This window comes from Paroedura picta, chromosome 3 (genome assembly GCF_049243985.1).
Source record: "Paroedura picta isolate Pp20150507F chromosome 3, Ppicta_v3.0, whole genome shotgun sequence".
In the NCBI taxonomy this organism is placed as follows: Eukaryota; Metazoa; Chordata; class Lepidosauria; order Squamata; family Gekkonidae; genus Paroedura; species Paroedura picta.
Window position 1 is genome coordinate 71,622,698 of NC_135371.1, and position 18,762 is coordinate 71,641,459.

Sequence of the window (18,762 nt, forward strand, 5' to 3'; positions counted from 1 at the left end):
GGATGGTCTCGATAGGTTCAAGAAGTGGACTAAACTGAATAAAACGAAGTTCAATAGAGACAAATGTAAAGTTCTGCATTTAGGTAGGAAAAACCAAATACACCAATATAAGATGGGGGAGACTTGTCTTGGCAGTAGCATGTGTGAAAAGGATCCAGGAGTCTTAATCGATCATACATTGAACATGAGTCAGCAGTGTGACTCAGTGGCTAAAAAGGCCAATGGGATTTTGCGCTGTATCATGTCCAGATCACCGCTTTACTCTGCTCTGGTTCGGCCTCACTCGGAGTACTGTGTTCAGTTTTGGCCACCCCAATTGAAGAGGGATGTTGACAAACTAGAACATGTCCAGAGGAGGGCAACAAAGATGGTGTGGGGGTTGGAGACCAAAACATATGAAGAAAGGCTGGGGAAGCTTGGTTTAGCCTGGAGAGGAGATGGCTGAGAGGGGATCTGATAACCATCTTCAAGTATGAATGTGATGAAATTAATTCAAAAGTAATTCCATCTAAATATCTGGAAGAAGTTCCTGACAGTTAGAGCGGCTTCTCAGTGGAACTGGCTTCCTCGGAAGGTGGTGGGTTCTCCATCTTTGGAAATTTTTAAACAGAGGCTAGATAGCCATCTGAAGGAGAGGCTGATTCTGTGAAGGCAACAGTGTGGCAGGTTACAGTAGATGAGCAATTGGGATGTGAGTGTCCTGCATAGTGCAGGGGGTTGGACTAGATGATACATGAGGTCCCTTCCAACTCTATTATTCTATGATTCTATGTATGAAACAAATTCTAATCACACTTTGATGAATTTCCAGGAGGAAGGAGCTCCATAGTGCTCAGGCAGCCCAAAATGCTTGCACCCATGTCAGTATTTCAGTTTCAATTTCAAATATTTATTGCAACCTTCTTCGACCAAAACCAATCATAATACAGAAAAAGAAATCTTGTATATTTGCATACAAAACCAATGACAGACAATAAACTTTTAGGATAATTAACATACAATAAATACAAAGATAAAACAAATTATTAAAATTTAAAACTTTCTATCAATTCTATATGCCTCATGTCTGTATAAAATGCAGGACAGGCAAAAATGTTGTACATAAATGAGGCCTTTGCATAAGTGGCCAAAACATCATTTTGAATATTAAACCGTTCCCAAGCTACTTCATTAAAACTGACAAAGTCCTATAGCTGTAATCAAGTAAATTTTAAAGTTGAATGCCTGTAAAGAAAGAACTCAGATTTCATCCTCTAAACAGCCTTTTGCTGCTTCCATTCCAAAATTATTAGCATTATGATCATTGTCTCTTTAGTTGCAACTCTTCATCAACATGATGCTTGCAACCTGCGAGAATACCAACAAGCACTTCAAAAACTGATGAGTAAGCAAGAATAAGGCTGTTCTTTAAATCCTTCACAGTTTATAGCCACATTTACATAACATTAAATAAGTCAACAAAGGCATCATAATAAAATTTTTAAAAAATTTAAAAATTTAAAAAACACAAAGGCATCATTAGCTCCCATTAAAATATGAGCGAAGAAATTTAAATGAACAAGACAAGCTAATTGGTAAGTAATGTTGTGTATCAAAATTATGACTATAAAATTCCACAGTTAATGACAACCACTTACAACTGTGCTTCCTATACATTTAAAAAATTAAATTAAAGGTGAACACAGTCAAGCAGAAAGTTTCTGAGAACTCACAGAAAGTTTCTGAGAAATCATTTTATAAGACATGCAAGTACAGAAATCTAAGATATGGCAGCATACCACTCAGTGTTCAGTGTAGAGATATATAAGTGTTCATATGGATTCAGGAGACCTGCATCTCCTGCAGGGAACATGCATTTCAATGCAAAATTCTATGGATAGAGACTCCCTGCCCATCTGTCTTCTGCTGTGGGTAGGGGAATGTTTATTTCATATTTTGGGCTCACCAGAGAAGGTTGTTGTTAGCACATAGCATAATAACTTCCTATGGGCAACTATGTTTATGTCAGGTTTGCTCGATTCCTACCACTTTGACTCATGTCCTGTTAGTGAATATCTAATACATGTTTGCACCCAAACAGCTCAAACATGCCTGATGGGGGTGGGAGGAGAAATGATTACATGGTACTTTCTCCCTATTGCCAACCCATCACCACATCTAGTGTCATCATGGCTTCTAATGAAAGCCACATTGTTAAAAGGAGAAAAAAACATTGAGATTTATTCTTTAATGCCTCTCCATGCTTTACCAGGACAGCATTTCTGCTCTCTAGATAGGACGTGTGGGGAAAGCGTGATTGAAAAACAGGTTACTTTTATGACTTGACCTGAGGGATGCATAAAGGTATGCGTAAAGGGTATCCCCTGTGGAAGCACCGAGTCATGTCTGACCCTTGGGGTGACTCAGTCATGCAAGTTTCTGACCTGCCTGGCTGACAATTTCATTTATCAAATGGTAGATGAACCCACAAGAGGTTCAGCCATACTGGACTTAATACTGACCAACAGGCAAGAGTTGGTGGATGAGGTGAAGGAGGTGGGGACCCTAGGGGGAAATGACCATGTCCTCATAGAATTCCTTTTGAGATGGGGAGCCAAGGAAGCTTGTAGCGAGATGCGGATGTTGGATTTTCGTAGGGCAAACTTTAATAAACTCAGAGACATGATGAGTGTCCTACCATGGACGAGAATGCTGGAAGGGAAGGGAGTATGTGAAGGGTGGGCGCTACTCAAACAAGAGCTATTGCATGCTCAATCAATGACTATCCCAGAAAGACGAAAACACTGCAGGAGCTCTAAGAAGCCTATTTGGATGAACAGAGAACTTCAAGAGGAACTAAGAAAGAAAAGGAAAATGTTCAGGAAATGGAGGGAAGGACAGAGCTCTAAAGAAGCTACAGGTTCTACCTACAGGTTACTAGGCACTGTAGATCAATCATCAGAAAGGCCAAAGCTGAGAGTGAGCTAAGATTGGCCAGGGATGCCCATTGTAACAAGAAAAGATTTTTCAGTTATGTGAGGAGCAAACGTAAAGTAAAGGAGGCAATAGGCCCACTGTTGGGTGCGGATGGACAAACTCTAACAGAAGATGCAGAGAAAGCAGAAAGGCTTAGTGCCCATTTTACATCTGTTTTTTCCCATAGGTCAAAGTGTTTAGGCACATCTAGAGATGGCCATAGCCAAAGGACAGTGTCTGGGTGGCAGGTTAATATGGATAGAGAGGTTGTCGAGAGGCATTTAGCTGCACTGGATGAGTTCAAATCCCCAGGTCCGGATGAAATGTACCCGAGAGTACTCAAAGAACTTTCCAGAGAACTTGCACAGCCCTTGTCCATCATTTTCGGAACCTCTTTAAGGACTGGAGATGTCCCGGAGGACTGGAAGAGAGCAAATGTTATTCCAATCTTCAAAAAAGGGAGGAAGGATGACCCGGGAAACTACAGACCAGTGAGTCTGACCTCTGTTGTGGGGAAGATAATGGAGCAGATATTAAAGGGAGCAATCTGCAAACATCTGGAGTACAATTTGGTGATCCAAGTAAGTCAGCATGGATTTGTCTCCAACAGGTCCTGCCAGACCAACCTGGTTTCATTTTTTGACCAAGTAACAGGTTTGCTGGATTGGGGAAATTCGGTTGATGTCATTTACTTGGATTTTCGTAAAGCTTTTGACAAGGTTCCCCGTGATGTTCTGATGGATAAATTGAAGGACTGCAATCTGGATTTTCAGTTAGTCAAGTGGATAGGGAATTGGTTAGAGAACCGCACTCAAAGAGTTGTTGTCAATGGTGTTTCATCAGACTGGAGAGAGGTGAGTAGCGGGGTACCTCAGGGCTCGGTGCTTGGCCCGGTACTTTTTAACATATTTATAAATGATCTAGATGAGGGGGTGGAGGGACTACTTATCAAGTTTGCAGATGACACCAAATTGGGAGGACTGGCAAATACTCCGGAAGATAGAGACAGAGTTCAACGAGATCTGAACACAATGGAAAAATGGGCAAATGAGAACAAGATGCAATTTAATAAAGATAAGTGTAAAGTTCTGCATCTGGGTCAAAAAAATGAAAAGCATGCCTACTGGATGGGGGATACGCTTCTAGGTAACACTGTGTGTGAACGAGACCTTGGGGTACTTGTGGATTGTAAACTAAACATGAGCAGGCAGTGTGATGCAGCAGTAAAAAAGGCAAATTTGGGCTCTATCAACAGAGGCATCACATTAAAATCACAAGATGTCATAGTCCCATTGTATACAGCACTGGTCAGACCACACTTGGAGTACTGTGTGCAGTTCTGGAGGCCTCACTTCAAGAAGGACGTAGATAAAATTGAAAGGGTACAGAGGAGAGCGACGAAGATCATCTGGAGCCAAGGGACCAAGCCCTATGAAGATAGGTTGAGGGAATGTTCAGCCTGGAGAAAAGGAGGTTGAGAGGGGACATGATAGCCCTCTTTAAGTATTTGAAAGGTTGTCACTTGGAGGAGGGCAGGATGCTGTTTCTGCTGGCTGCAGAGGAGAGGACACGCAGTAATGGGTTTAAACTTCAAGTACAACGATATAGGCTAGATATCAGGAAAAAAATTTTCACAGTCAGAGTAGTTCAGCAGTGGAATAGGCTGCCTAAGGAGGTGGTGAGCTCCCCCTCACTGGCAGTCTTCAAGCAAAGGTTGGATACACACTTTTCTTGGATGCTTTAGGATGCTTAGGGCTAATCCTGCATTGAGCAGGGGGTTGGACTAGATGGCCTGTATGGCCCCTTCCAACTCTATGATTCTATGATTCTATGACTCCCTCTAGCGTTTTCTTGGCAGACTCAATACAGTGTGGTTTGCCATCCCCTTCCCCAGTCATTACCGTTTTACCCCCCAGCAAGCTGGAAACTCATTTTATCTACCTCGGAAAGATGGAAAGCTGAGTCAACCTTGAGCCAACTGCTGGGATCGAACTCCCAGCCTCATGGTCAGAGCTTCAGACAGCATGTCGGCTGACTTACCACCCTGCGCCAAAAGAGGACATGCATAGTTCCGCTTAAATGTCTGGTCAATGTGTTCACCAATCAGGTCAGTGCAGAGCAGCTGCACAGATAAGTAAAGCTGAAAGGATATGACTGAGCTATGACCCTGTGGTATAAATGGCTACTGCACAGGCACTACCTGCTCACCAAGACTAATCAAATCTAACAGTAATATCAAGATCATCCAGTCAGGGGCTCAACTTGAGAAATCTGATTAAAGGAATTTAGTCTGGTACTCCATATTGGGATTTCAGTAGTATGTATTAGATAAAGGCAGTTTCTCTAGCCTATGGAAACATCTCCCATTCTTAGGAGACTTCCTCCATCTTAAACAACTCTTCCATTAGAAGAAAAACTACTTAGGACTTCTGGGGAAATGGTGATCTAAACAGGAACATTTTTTTAAAGTTCCAGATTTATTTTGATGTAGGCTTAGTCACACCAGGATAGAGAGAGAATTTATTCTTCTTTCCTTACATCACACCTATGGGAGAGATTCAAATGGCTAGCTGTGTTCTGAATCCTTGGGGGGGGGGCTGCCTTATTAACATTCTGAAAATACCAAAGTCATTTTGTTTCTTTTGTTTCTTTTTCATAAATCTGTAATTTTTTTGGCTCATTTCTAAAGATCTGCCTTGAAATTATAACTTACCTTAGAAGGCTGGCAGATTCCCAGCAGCAGCTGATTCACCAGTAAGATAATTTGTGAAAATGTATGGACTACAAAGTACAGAGAACTAATTAGATATTTATGATAGTGTAGAGATAAACTATTGGTGCCTAATTTAACTACTTCAGGAAAGCTTTAACTTAAAACAGAACAAAAACATCTGAAGCAAATGAGATTTTTTATTCTTACTTTTTTGAAAAATTTTAATCTACGGATTATCTTCCCTGAAGACTAATAATTGGTTGCCCTTCTCCCCTTTTGTAAAGGGTCTTTATTAGGGTTGTGCAGGGAGACCCCAATTCAGACTGTTTTGGATCCAAATCGGCCAATTCAGACCGATTCGGAGCTGTCTCCGAATGGAGGCCACTGACTTGCATTGACTTGCAATGGAGGCCACTGACTTGCATTGGAAAGCCTCCCAAATCGTTTCGGACGATTTGGAGTCAATGCAAGTCAATGTAGCCATTGACTTGCATTGGAAATCCTTCCCCCGCCTTCCCCGGGGGCTGAGGGGGAGGGGGTGTAAGTAGGGTCTTCCCTAAGTCCCCTGAAAGTTTCAAGAAGATTGGATCAAGGGGTCCAATCCTAGGGGCTCTCAAAGAGGGTGCCCCTATCCACGCCATTGGTTACAATGGAGTGTCAGGTTCTTTAGTTTGAACATGTTTCCCCATAGACTTCTATGGGGAATGTTCCTTGGGAGCCCCCAGGATGGGACCCCCTGGTGAAATCTTCCTGAAACATGCATGGGACTCAGGGCAGGCCCTCCCTGAGCTCCCCTACAAATTTCAAGGAGATTGGACCAAGGAGTCCCATCCTAGCGGCTCCCAAATGTGTGGGAAAAAAATGATTTCAGAACAAGGAAATTGCCGATTTACCTGCTGAAATCATTTTTTTCTCGTGCTTTCTCATTAGGAACTAGTGTTCATAGTGGTGCAGGGATGTCACCCTCCAGGGGAGACCTGGAAATCCCCCCAAAACCCCCCTATGAAGCTTTAAAGCTTCACAGTGCCTGCGCACTAACCTGGGAGAGCCTCAGAAAGCAAATGGAGGAGCTCAGAGGAGAATCTGGGTGCTCCATCCATGCTGTGGACTCATCACTGGCTCTCCCATCCATCCTCTCCCCCTCTAACAAATGCAGAACAAGAGGAAGACTTGCTTTTCACAACCCAAAGGTATATCAAAGCAGCTTCCAGTCACCTTTCCCTTCCTACACTTGGGCCACCGCCCTCAAACGCCACAAATCCAACTGCTCTACTCAGGCCACATGCTGAGAGAGCCCTGACAGAGCTGTTCTAGGAGAACAGCCCTGGCAGCAACAAAAAGACATATTCCCCCCCCAGATGTCCACACACGGCGCAGTGAACACTGGTGGGGAATCCAACAACCTAACAGCAACAGGCCACCACCTTAAACCACCCCTAATCCAACTGCTCTACTCAGGCCACATCCTGAGAGAGCCCTGACAGAGCTGTTCTGGGACAACAGCCCTGGCAGCAGCAGAAAGACAAATTGGCACATGCACAACAACAAACTCCTCCTGGGCACCCTCTGAGAAATGCTCAGTTACTTCTTGGGTTTAAGATGAGCTCTAAGGGTTACTTTGGGACTGGGAAAAGTTTTCCAAATGGGTGGCATGACTGAGGGACCCAGATTTAATCTCTGGCCCTCTGGTGATTGCAGAATTTCTGTGTGTGGGGTGGGGGGGCAATTTAGGTTGGCCAGGGCCCTGGTCCTGTCTGAATGTTTACCTTGGGCGAGCGTTTTTCATCCCCGCCACCCAGAACAGACTCAGAGAGGATGCAGTCACAGCAATTCTGTGCTCACCTCAGTCCTCCTCCAAGAATAGTTCTGGATGGCCAAGAGCCAGCATGTTGACCTTGAGGAAGACCAATTGCTGGACTCTTTCGGGCACCAGGCGGGAGTGATACTCGCAGATGGTGCTACTCGCATGAGAAAATGCCCGCTCGCTCTGGACGCTCATTGGTGGGCACGAAAGGTAGACACGGGCCAGGCGGGAGAGGGCCAGCCAGACCTCCTCCATCCTGGCCCAGTATCTCAAGGGACAGGCGTTCTCAGACTCCTGGGGCTCACCGAGGTAAGCCCTCACCATCCCAGATGGGGTGGACCGCAGTGGCTGATGTGCCAGCAGAGGCTGTGGGAGAAGGCAGCGGACATGGTCCTTCCAGGTCCTTCCCCTGCCTGGCCTGCCACCTCAGCCTCCTTGGATTTCCACCATACAAACCTCTGAATGAGCAGTTCGCGCCATTCAGGAAGGCTCCTCTCCCTCTCTGCTAAGCTGCCCTTGTTGGGCGGATCACGCATGGCGGTGAGCCTGTATGTCACTGACTTGCAGTGGGGCTCAAAGCGGCTCTCAAGCCCTCTCAGAAGCTTCCTCGCAAGCGCGAGCATGGCTGGAACAGTGTCTGCACATCCTCAAGCCGGAACAAGGAAGTTGGCCAGCACCACACGGGCCTTGTGGACCATGGGCACGACCAGACCCAAACTTGCCGTGTCAGACAAGAGCATCTCTGTGAATGTCTTGAAGGGCCCAAGAACTTCCACGGTCTGAGCAATGATCTCCCACTCTTGGTGGGTGAGCCAGTACCCAGGCATAAATATCCTCGTCTCCTGGACAAGGGCGACTAAGGCTCTCCTCTGCTCCACCAAGCGCTCAAGCATGGCGCGGGTGGAGTTCCAACGCGTGCTGACGTCTCTGATAAGGCAGTGCTGCGGCACGCCCATCAGGACCTGCTTTCTCTCCAGCCTCGAGACGTCGTACGAGCTGTGAGAGAAATGTGCCACGATCTTCCGGCACTTCTCGATGAGATGCAGGAAGTCAATGGCTTCGGCGGATGAACCGGTTCCCTTGGAGCCAATCCCAAGGGTATCCTTAACCACGAGGTGGAGAAGGTGGGCCGCACAGGAGATGTGCTTCAGGACCATGTCCTTGAACGCCTTGGTCATGTTGAGGGCACCATCTGTCACCAAGAAGCCCTTGGTGAGCCCGTCCCACTGCCTACCCACCCATCTACCATTCTACGAATGATGCCCTCGATGTTGTCTGCCGTGTGCCGCACATCAAAGGGCTCAATGTGCAGTAAGGCATGGCGATAGCCTGCCGGGCAGCCCTCACCCTGCCTAACAGGCTCAACCCCACCCAGCACCTCCCGTACGTCCCACCAATGCGCAGTCAGCGAGATGTACGCATCATGCACATGACATGACATCCATATGTCCTTTTCCAGAAGAGTGACAAGTGTAGTTCCTCAGGGATCTGTCCTGGGGCCTGTGTTGTTGAATTAAACAAAAGTCAATAGAGACAAAGTTCTGCATTTAGCCAAGAAAAGCCATCTACACCAATATAGGATGGGGGAGAATTCTCTTGGCAGTAATATGTGTGAAAAGGATCTAGGAAAGCAGTTCTCAACCTTCCTAATATCGTGACCCTTTTATACAGTTCTTCATGCTGTGATGACCCCCAACCATAAAATTATGCAAGAGTTCTTTCACATAAATTAAACCGAAACTGACCAATGTTATGAAGATGGGGGAGACTTCTCTTGGCAGTAGCATGTACGAAAAGGATCTAGGAGTCATAGTAGACCCTACATTGAACATGAGTCAGCAGTGTGACTTAGTGGCTAAAAAGGCCAACGGGATTTGGGGCTGTATAAATGGAGTATTATTTCCAGATCACAGGAGGGCAACAAAGATAGTGAGGGGTTTGGAGACCAAGACATATGAAGAAAGGCTGGGGGAGCTTGGTCTGTTTAACGTGGAGAGGAGATGGCAGAGAATTAATGGGATGAATGGGATGAAATTAATTGAAAAGAAATTCCATCTAAACATCCAGAAGAAGTTCCTGACAGAGCGATTTTTCAGTGGAACAGGCTTCCTGAGGAGGTGGTGGGTTTGGAAATTTTTGGAAATTTTTGGAAATTTTTGGAAATTTTTGGAAATTTTTGGAAATTTTTGGAAATTTTTGGAAATTTTTGGAAATTTTTAAACACAGGCTAGATAGCCATAGAATCATAGAATCATAGAATCATAGAGTTGGAAGGGGCCATACAGGCCATCTAGTCCAACCCCCTGCTCAACGCAGGATTAGCCCTAAGCATCCTAAAGCGTCCAAGAAAAGTGTGTATCCAACCTTTGCTTGAAGACTGCCAGTGAGGTGGAGCTCACCACCTCCTTAGGCAGCCTATTCCACTGCTGAACTACTCTGACTGTGAAAATTTTTTTCCTGATATCTAGCCTATATCGTTGTACTTGAAGTTTAAACCCATTACTGCGTGTCTTCTCCTCTGCAGCCAGTGGAAACAGCATCCTGCCCTCTTCCAAGTGACAACCTTTCAAATACTTAAAGAGGGGTATCATGTCCCCTCTCAACCTACTTTTCTCCAGGCTGAACATTCCCAAGTCCCTCAACCTATCTTCATAGGACTTGGTCCCTTGGCCCCAGATCATCCTCGTCGCTCTCCTCTGTACCCTTTCAATTTTATCTACGTCCTTCTTGAAGTGAGGCCTCCAGAACTGCACAGAGTACTCCAAGTGTGGTCTGACCAGTGCCATATACAATGGGACTATGACATCTTGTGATTTTGATGTGATGCCTCTGTTGATACAGCCCAAAATGGCATTTGCCTTTTTTACCGCTGCATCACACTGCCTTCTCATGTTTAGTTTACAATCCCCAAGTACCCCAAGGTCTCGTTCACACACAGTGTTACCTAGAAGCGTATCCCCCATCCAGTAGACATGCTTTTCATTTTTCTGACCCAGATGCAGAACTTTACACTTATCTTTATTAAATTGCATCTTGTTCTCATTTGCCTATTTTTCCATTGTGTTCAGATCATGTTGAACTCTGTTTCTATCTTCCGGAGTATTTGCCAGTCCTCCCAATTTGGTGTCATCTGCAAACTTGATGAGTAGTCCCTCCACCCCCTCATCTAGATCATTAATAAATATGTTAAAAAGTACCGGGCCAACCACCGAGCCCTGAGGTACCCCGCTACTCACCTCTCTCCAGTCTGATGAAACACCATGGACAACAACTCTTTGAGTGCGGTTCTCTAACCAATTCCCTATCCACCTGACTATCTGAAAATCCAGATTGCAGTCCTTCAATTTATCCATCAGAACATCATGGGGAACCTTGCCAAAAGCTTTACTAAAATCCAAGTAAATGACATCAACCGAATTTCCCCGATCCAGCAAACCTGTTACTTGGTCAAAAAAGGAAACCAGGTTGGTCTGGCAGGACCTGTTGGAGACAAATCCATGCTGACTTCCTTGGAGCACCAAATTGTCCTCCAGATGTTTGCAGATCGCTCCCTTTAATATCTGCTCCATTATCTTCCCCACAACAGAGGTCAGACTCACTGGTCTGTATTTTCCCGGGTCATCCTTCCTCCCTTTTTTGAAGATCGGAATAACATTTGCTCTCTTCCAGTCCTCCGGGACATCTCCAGTCCTTAAAGAGGTTCCGAAGATGATGGACAAGGGCTGTGCAAGTTCTCTGGAAAGTTCTTTGAGTACTCTCGGGTGCATTTCATCTGGACCCGGGGATTTGAACTCATCCAGTGCAGCTAAATGCCTCTCGACAACCTCTCTATCCATGTTAACCTTCCACCCAGACACTGTCCTTTGGCTATGGCCATCTCTAGATGTGCCTAAACACTTTGACCTGTCGGAAAAAAACAGATGTAAAATAGGCACTAAGCCTTTCTGCTTTCTCTGCATCTTTCGTTAGAGTTTGTCCATCTGCACCCAACAGTGGGCCGATTGCCTCCTTTACTTTACGGTTGCTCCTCACATAACTGAAAAATCTTTTCTTGTTACAATGGGCTTCCCTGGCCAATCTTAGCTCACTCTCAGCTTTGGCCTTTCTTATGATTGATCTACAGTGCCTAGTAACCTGTAGGTACACTTCTTTAGAGTTCTGTCCTTCCCTCCATTTCCTGAACATTTTCCTTTTCTTTCGTAGTTCCTCTTGAAGTTCTCTGTTCATCCAAATAGGCCTCTTAGAGCTCCTGCAGTGTTTTCGTCTTTCTGGGATAGTCATTGATTGAGCATGCAATAGCTCCTCTTTGAGTAGCGCCCACCCTTCACATGCTCCCTTCCCTTCCAGCATTCTCGTCCGTGGTATGACACTCATCATGTCTCTGACGTTTGCCCTACGAAAATCGAACATCCGCATCTGGCTACAAGCTTCCTTGGCTCCCTATCTCAAAAGGAATTCTATGAGGACATGGTCACTTCCCCCTAGGGTCCCCACCTCCTTCACCTCATCCACCAACTCTTACCTGTTGGTCAGTATTAAGTCCAGTATGGCTGAACCTCTTGTGGCTTCATCTACCATTTGATAAATGAAATTGTCAGCCAGGCAGGTCCGAAACTTGCATGACTGAGGACGCTTCGCAAAGTTTGTTTCCCAGCACACATCTGGGAAATTGAAGTCACCCATGATGACAAGGTCCTGCCGCTTGGATATTTTCTCAAGCTGCTCACAAAGTGCAGCATCCACATCCTCTCGTTGGTCAGGCGGTCGGTAGCAGACACGAACCACCACACTGTTTGTTTTCCCCTCGCTTATTTTCACCCAGATGTTTTCCACTGTAGATATGCTCTCCTTCACTAGAATTTCTTGACAGGTAAGCCCTTTCCTCACATACGGTGCCACTCCTCCACCTCTTCGATCTATTCTGTTTTTTCTGAACAGTTCATATCCATCCACCATTACATTCCAGTCATCAGAATCATTCCACCAAGTTTCTGTGATGCCTACTAGATCATACCTTTCCATCAGCATGAGAAGTTCCAGCTCTTCCTTTTTATTGCCCATGCTTCGGGCGTTAGTATCTGAATCCTTTTACTTTTGGTTCTCTATGAGCTGGCCTTGCCGGTTGGGCTGCCTCCGATCGTTTTCCTTCCATATACTCCCTATGTTGATCGTCTCCTTCCCCTAGTGGCTTTAGTTTAAAGCTCTCCTGATGAATCTCCCCAGGTTCCTGCCAAACACATTCTTTCCCAGTTTCGATAAGTGCAGTCCATCAGGTGCTAGTAGGCCTTCCTCAAGAAAGCCTATCCCATGGTCCCAGAAACCAAATCTCTCCTGCCGGCACCAACTACGCAGCCAGTGATTCACCTCCATTATCTTCCTCTCCCGACGCATTCCTCTTCCCTTGACAGGCAAGATTGAAGAGAATACCACTTGTGCCCCCATTTGCTTGAGCTTCCTCCCCAGATCTTGATAGTCTTTTTTAATAGGAGTGATGGTATTCAGGGACATGTCACTCGTTCCCACATGGACCATCACAAATGGGTAGCGATCCGTAGATTTGAGGAGTTTGGGCAGCCGTTCTGAAACATCTTTAATTTTCGCCCCTGGCAAGCAACACACCTCTCGGGTTAGGGGGTCGGGCCCAGCCACATGGCGATCCATTCCTCTTAGCAGGGAGTCGCCAATTATCAGTACTCTCCTTTTTTTTTCTTCTCAACTCCATTTCCTTATGTCCCCGTGGCCTCTTCCCTTTGTCTTAGACTTTGTTTTGGGACCTGTTCCCTTGTTGACCCTTGCACCTCCTCTGCAAGGGCCTGAAATCTATATCTTAACCTGACGGTAAGGCTGATTCTGTGAAGGCAAAGGGGTGGCAGGTTACAGTAGATGAGTGATTGGGATGTGAGTGTCCTGCATAGTGCAGGAGGTTGGACTAGGTGACCCATGAGGTACCTTCCAACGCTATTATTCTATGATTCTATGATTCTAAGATCCATTGTTCATGATTGTATATGAAATGTACTTTTTACCAGGGTTTCTCAGTTACTGCCTCTTGTCCCACCATGCCAATCTTGCTCTTTTCCACTGCTCCAGATAGATGAATGTTCTATCTTGATCTACCCCACAAGTCTGTTGTGTGGATGGCGCCTCACCCCGACCAAGCTGCTTGTCCTGCCGTGTCCCCTGTGTCCCCTGTGAAAGGGTCATTCAACCCCTGAAGTGGACCTGACCCCCAGGTTGAAAACTACTGATCTAGGAGTAGACCACACATTGATCATGAGTGAGCAGTATGACTCAGTGGTTAAAAAGGCAAATGGGATTTTGGGCTGTATCAAATGGAGTATTGTATCCATATCATGGGAGGTGATGGTACCACTTTACTCTGCACTGGCTTAGCCTCACTTGGAGTACTGTGTTCAGTTTCGGACATCACAGTTGAATAGGGATGTTGACAAGCTGGAGCATGTCTAGAGGAGGGCAATAAAGATGGTGAGGGGTTTGGAGACCAAGACGTATGAGGAAAGGTTGGGGAGCTTGGTCTGTTTAACGTGGAGAGGAGACAACTAAGAGGGGATCTGATAGCCATCTTCAAGTATTTAAAAGGGTGCCATATAGAGGATGCAGCAGAGTTGTTCTCTCTTGTCCCGGAGGGATGGACCAGAACCAATGGGATGAAATTAATTCAAAATAATTTAATGCAAAAGAAAACATATATAAGAAGTTCCTGACAGTTCTCAGTGGAACAGGGTTCCTCGGGAGGTGAGTGTGGAAAGTGCAGGAAGAGCCAGTTTGTTGTAGTGGTTAGGAGTGCAGACTTCTAATTTGGCATGCCGGGTTTGATTCTGCACTCCCCCACATGCAGCCAGCTGGATGACCTTGGGCTCGCCACGGCACTGTTCTGACTGAGCAGTGATATCAGAGCTCTCTCAGACTCACCCACCTCACAGGGTATCTGTTGTGGGGAAAGGGAAGGGAAGGTAATTGTAAGCCGCTTTGAGCCTCCTTCGGATAGAAAAAAGCAGCATATAAGAACCAACTCTTAATAATAATAATAATAATAATAATAATAATAATAATAATAATAATAATAAATATTTACAGCCTGAAACTGTAGATACTGAACAAGTAAATGGCTTGAGAGACATGGGAACGTAAGTGACTTTTTTCAACCTTGGCCTGGCAAATAAAAAACCAGTATAAAAAACCTTACTAAGGTCAAGACTGCTGTACACAGAGATACTTCCTCTTAGGGTTGCCAGGTTCCATGTGAGGCTCTCTACCCCACCTCCCTCATGGGGAGTCTGCTATGGGGAGAGGAAGGGAAGGATTGGAAAATGCTTTGAGACACCTGAGGCCTGCTGGGTCACTGCCGCCCATTCCCAGTTCTCCCAGACCTTTCACAACCCCATATCCCTCACAGGTAGTCTATTGTGGGGAGACGAAGGGAAAATGTGTTTGTAAACTGCTTTGAGACTCTTTTGGGTAGTAAACAACAGGGTACAAAAATCCAGTAGTTCTTCTAAGGAGCAACCATGAAAGAAGCATGTGGGCACATAACATTTTACCAACAGTGAAAAATTTGAGACAGAAGGAGCAGGGTGGACACCTCTGTACTGTGACTACCCCATCTGTATTAGGGCAGGGAGACATTTCAGTGTCTGTGTTCTAATTCACACAAGAAGGGAAATGATGCAGAACTGGGAGGAATAGATTGCCATGTAATCTCCCCCTAAGAAGAGTCTCCAGTCTGATTTTCCCTTCACATATCTGAAGACATGGCTCTGGAAAGCTCATCTGTAACCACTATGCCACAATTCCCAAAGGTCAGTCCTCTCCCAGGGGGGTAAGGGGGGGAAGGAGGCGTTCCCCTCTAGTTGCTTCTGGGCCCGGGGGGAAGGCCGTGTTGCTGCCTTCCCCCCAGTCCCAAAAGCACACCTAGAGCCTGTTGTATTTACAACGGGCTTTAAATCTAGTAGAAGAGTATTCAAGAAGCACGTCAAGAATTAAACCAGAGTCTTCAGGGCTGTTCTAGAAGCTGAGAGTCAGGTCCAGCAAGCTAAATAGAGAACACAATTTTGACAGCTTACCTCTTGTGTTCTCTATTTAGTTTGCAGGATCTGACTCACAGCTTCCAGAATGGTGGTGTGTCTTTGCATTAAATAGTTATTGATTTGCTGTATTTGGTTTTGGAAAAAAAATTATACACCGTGGCTTGGCTTTTCTTGTTTTCAGTCATCCAGGGACCAAAAAAAGTCCTTGCTTGTTAAAATGCCGCAGTGTTATAATGCAATAAGCCTGTCTACATTTTTTTAAAACAGGGGTGAAGGGGCAAGGCTTGCCTGCACAGTGTGGCCTTCTCCCCTGGCTCCATGACTGGGGACAGCCTGAGTTTTCTCAGGTCTGCATGTTCCAGCCCTGACATAGACCCTGTTGGATCCTGCAGCAAAAAAATGGAACATGGATTTCTCGGCATTCCCTTGATACGGGCCAACTGAGGGGGCAAGTCAGTACAGCCCTAGGACCCCACCAGAAGGGGAACTGGGAAAAAAACCCAGACATGAACAAATCAGAGCCTAATTGGTTGTGCAGAAACAGTCTAGACCAGTGTGAGGACAGGCCCTAACTCACATTTACTTGTGAATAAACACAACACAAACACAAACAGCCATACATTGTCAAGAATTCCCCTGATGGATTTGTGATAAAATCAAATTGCTTAGTCTCTTCCTGGCCAGGTCAAACCAAAGCAACACTGGGCCAAATGGTCAGAGCTAAACATCTTTTCTATTACCTGGCTAAGACACTTGAAAGATGCCTCAAGACAAGGCTGAGAATGACTGAAGATGGCGCCGTAACATCTGGACTTCTGTCCGGCTCTTAAGCCATGCTGAGGGTCAGGAGCAACCGCACCTGGCTGACCTGAGCAGATACGCAAATCTGCTCGCTGGTCGCCCCAGGAACCGGGAACGGCATCCTGAGGGTCCTACAGATCCGTGGAGAGGGAGGAGACGAAGCTCTCCGGATCAACCGCGGCACGTGCTTAAGGTCATGATGGCGCCCTTGTCGTAAATAACTTTCTAAGCCTGAAACGACCAGCTGACCCTACATTCTTTCCTGATCATCTTTTACTAGACTGACAGGAGCTGAAGTCTACAACAGTAGGGATTGAAAGCTTTCTGGCTTTTCCTTTTCTTTCCCTTTTCTTTCCCCACAAGCTCTTTCCCCCCCCTCCTCAACCAATTTACAAGTGAATTCCTTCTTTCGTCGAGTGAGAGGCTCCCAGATAATTATACCCACTAACCAAACAAAGAGAGAGCTTAAGAAAAAAGAGACTTTAAAGCTTTGCTGGAGAGAGTTCAGTGGGGGAAGCTGACTTGATACGGAGATCGACAAACTGATAATTTGGGATCGCTCGTGCTCCCGCGAGACCTCACGAGACTTTCTGTTTATACTTTGTGACTGCCTAGAACTATGGAAAAATTAACTAAGGCACAGCTTTTCCATTTGTTATGTGAAGGGAACTTAAAGATACTGAAAGCAGTCAATAAGGTGGAAAAGGAAATCCGAGGGACTAAGGGGGAGCTTTTGGACGGAGCCGACGATCTGGAGAGAGCAGTTGATGAGGGCATAGCTCAGTCAACAATACAAACGAGAATTCAATGTCTGGAAGTTAATCAACAGGAGGGGGAGAGAGCTAGGGACGTAAAAATCCAAAGCACCTTGGAAGAACTTGGGAAAACAGATTTAAGGAAGGAAAGCACCGAAAACCTGGAAGTCTATTTAGAGCAGGAAGTTATTTGGATCAGCAAAATAAAAAGAGTCTATTCAAAGGTGACAGCACGCAAAAAGCTATCAGGAGATATCTCTGTGCGACCAGAGGAAGAGATCCAGATTGATAAAGTATACAGAGCCTACTTAAAGGCGACTGCAAGCAAGAATCAAGCAAGAGACTTCTTTGGCCCTGACAGAAGGACAATCAGAAATACTCTACTATGGAAAAAAACACAATTTCATTTTCTGCGACCACCTGAAGGATGTGTTGAACAGTGGAGCATTCTCCTGGTTTCCTGTGGGGAAGACAGCGGCAGTAACTCTTAGGACAGGACCAATATATGAAGGGAACTGACTTTATATCATCTAAGACAATAATAGAATATATTCTTATAATAGATTATACTCTTATATGTATCAACAATTACTCTGCCAAGAAAGATGGTAATAACTTCTAGATCAGGATCAATATGTGATGGGAACTGAATATGTATGCCAATATGTATGCTAAAAGAAGATGACAAACTATACTTCATATGTATTAACAAGACAGCAGCAGTAACTCTTAGGTCAGGGCCAATTTATGAAGGGACTGACCGTATATCACTTAAGATAATAATAGAATATATTCTTATAATAGATCATATTCTCATATGTATTAACAATCATTTTGCTAAGAAAAATGGTAAAAACTTCTAGATTAGGATTAATATGTGATGGGAACTGAATATGTATGTTAAAAGAGGATGGCAAACCATAAAAAAAAAAAAGATGCCTCAATGGTTATAAATGGAAATGGAGCTTCATTCTCGCAGATCCTAATTTCCATCCAGAGAGACTCTGCAAGTGCACAAAGGACCTTCAAGGAGAATTAGAACTATCCTGAAACTCATCCATCACCCAGCTTTAGGGGGAGATGGGGATAGACAAGGCCTCCCTTTGCTTTCTGTCACACAGTATATCTGTACTGATTCTCTGATTTGATGTATCTCTGGAATTTTTTTTAATGGATCCTTTTCCTTTTTCAACCATTTGGCCTCAGTGTGTTTATTTGCTCTCTGCAATCAGTAGGACTCACCAAGGTTTGAAGGGAACTCCTCCCAAGCCATCCTTACAGCCAGGCAGACTAGCGGAATGGGTTTTGCACTTTCTTTCTCTCTTTCTCTCTCTCTCTCTCTCTCTCTCTCTCTCTCTCTCTCTCTGTTCTGCTATTCTGCAGAATTGGTGGCTGATGATGGAATAAGAGAGAAAAGCTAGAGACTGGCTGGCTGAAGAGAAGGTATCCACTATGTCTCTATTGGAAATCCCATATCAAAACACTGAGTGGGACACGGGGGGGGGGATAATAAAATTAATCTTTATCAACCAGGGGGAGAGGAGACAGTTAAAACATAATCACTACATTTCTTATTCCAGTATTAAATGAACAGGGTCAAATGATCAACAGATTTATCTACCTTGCACAAAGTAAATGGGATAGGCACAATCAACTCCAGAAGAACTTTATTTGAGATTGTTATTA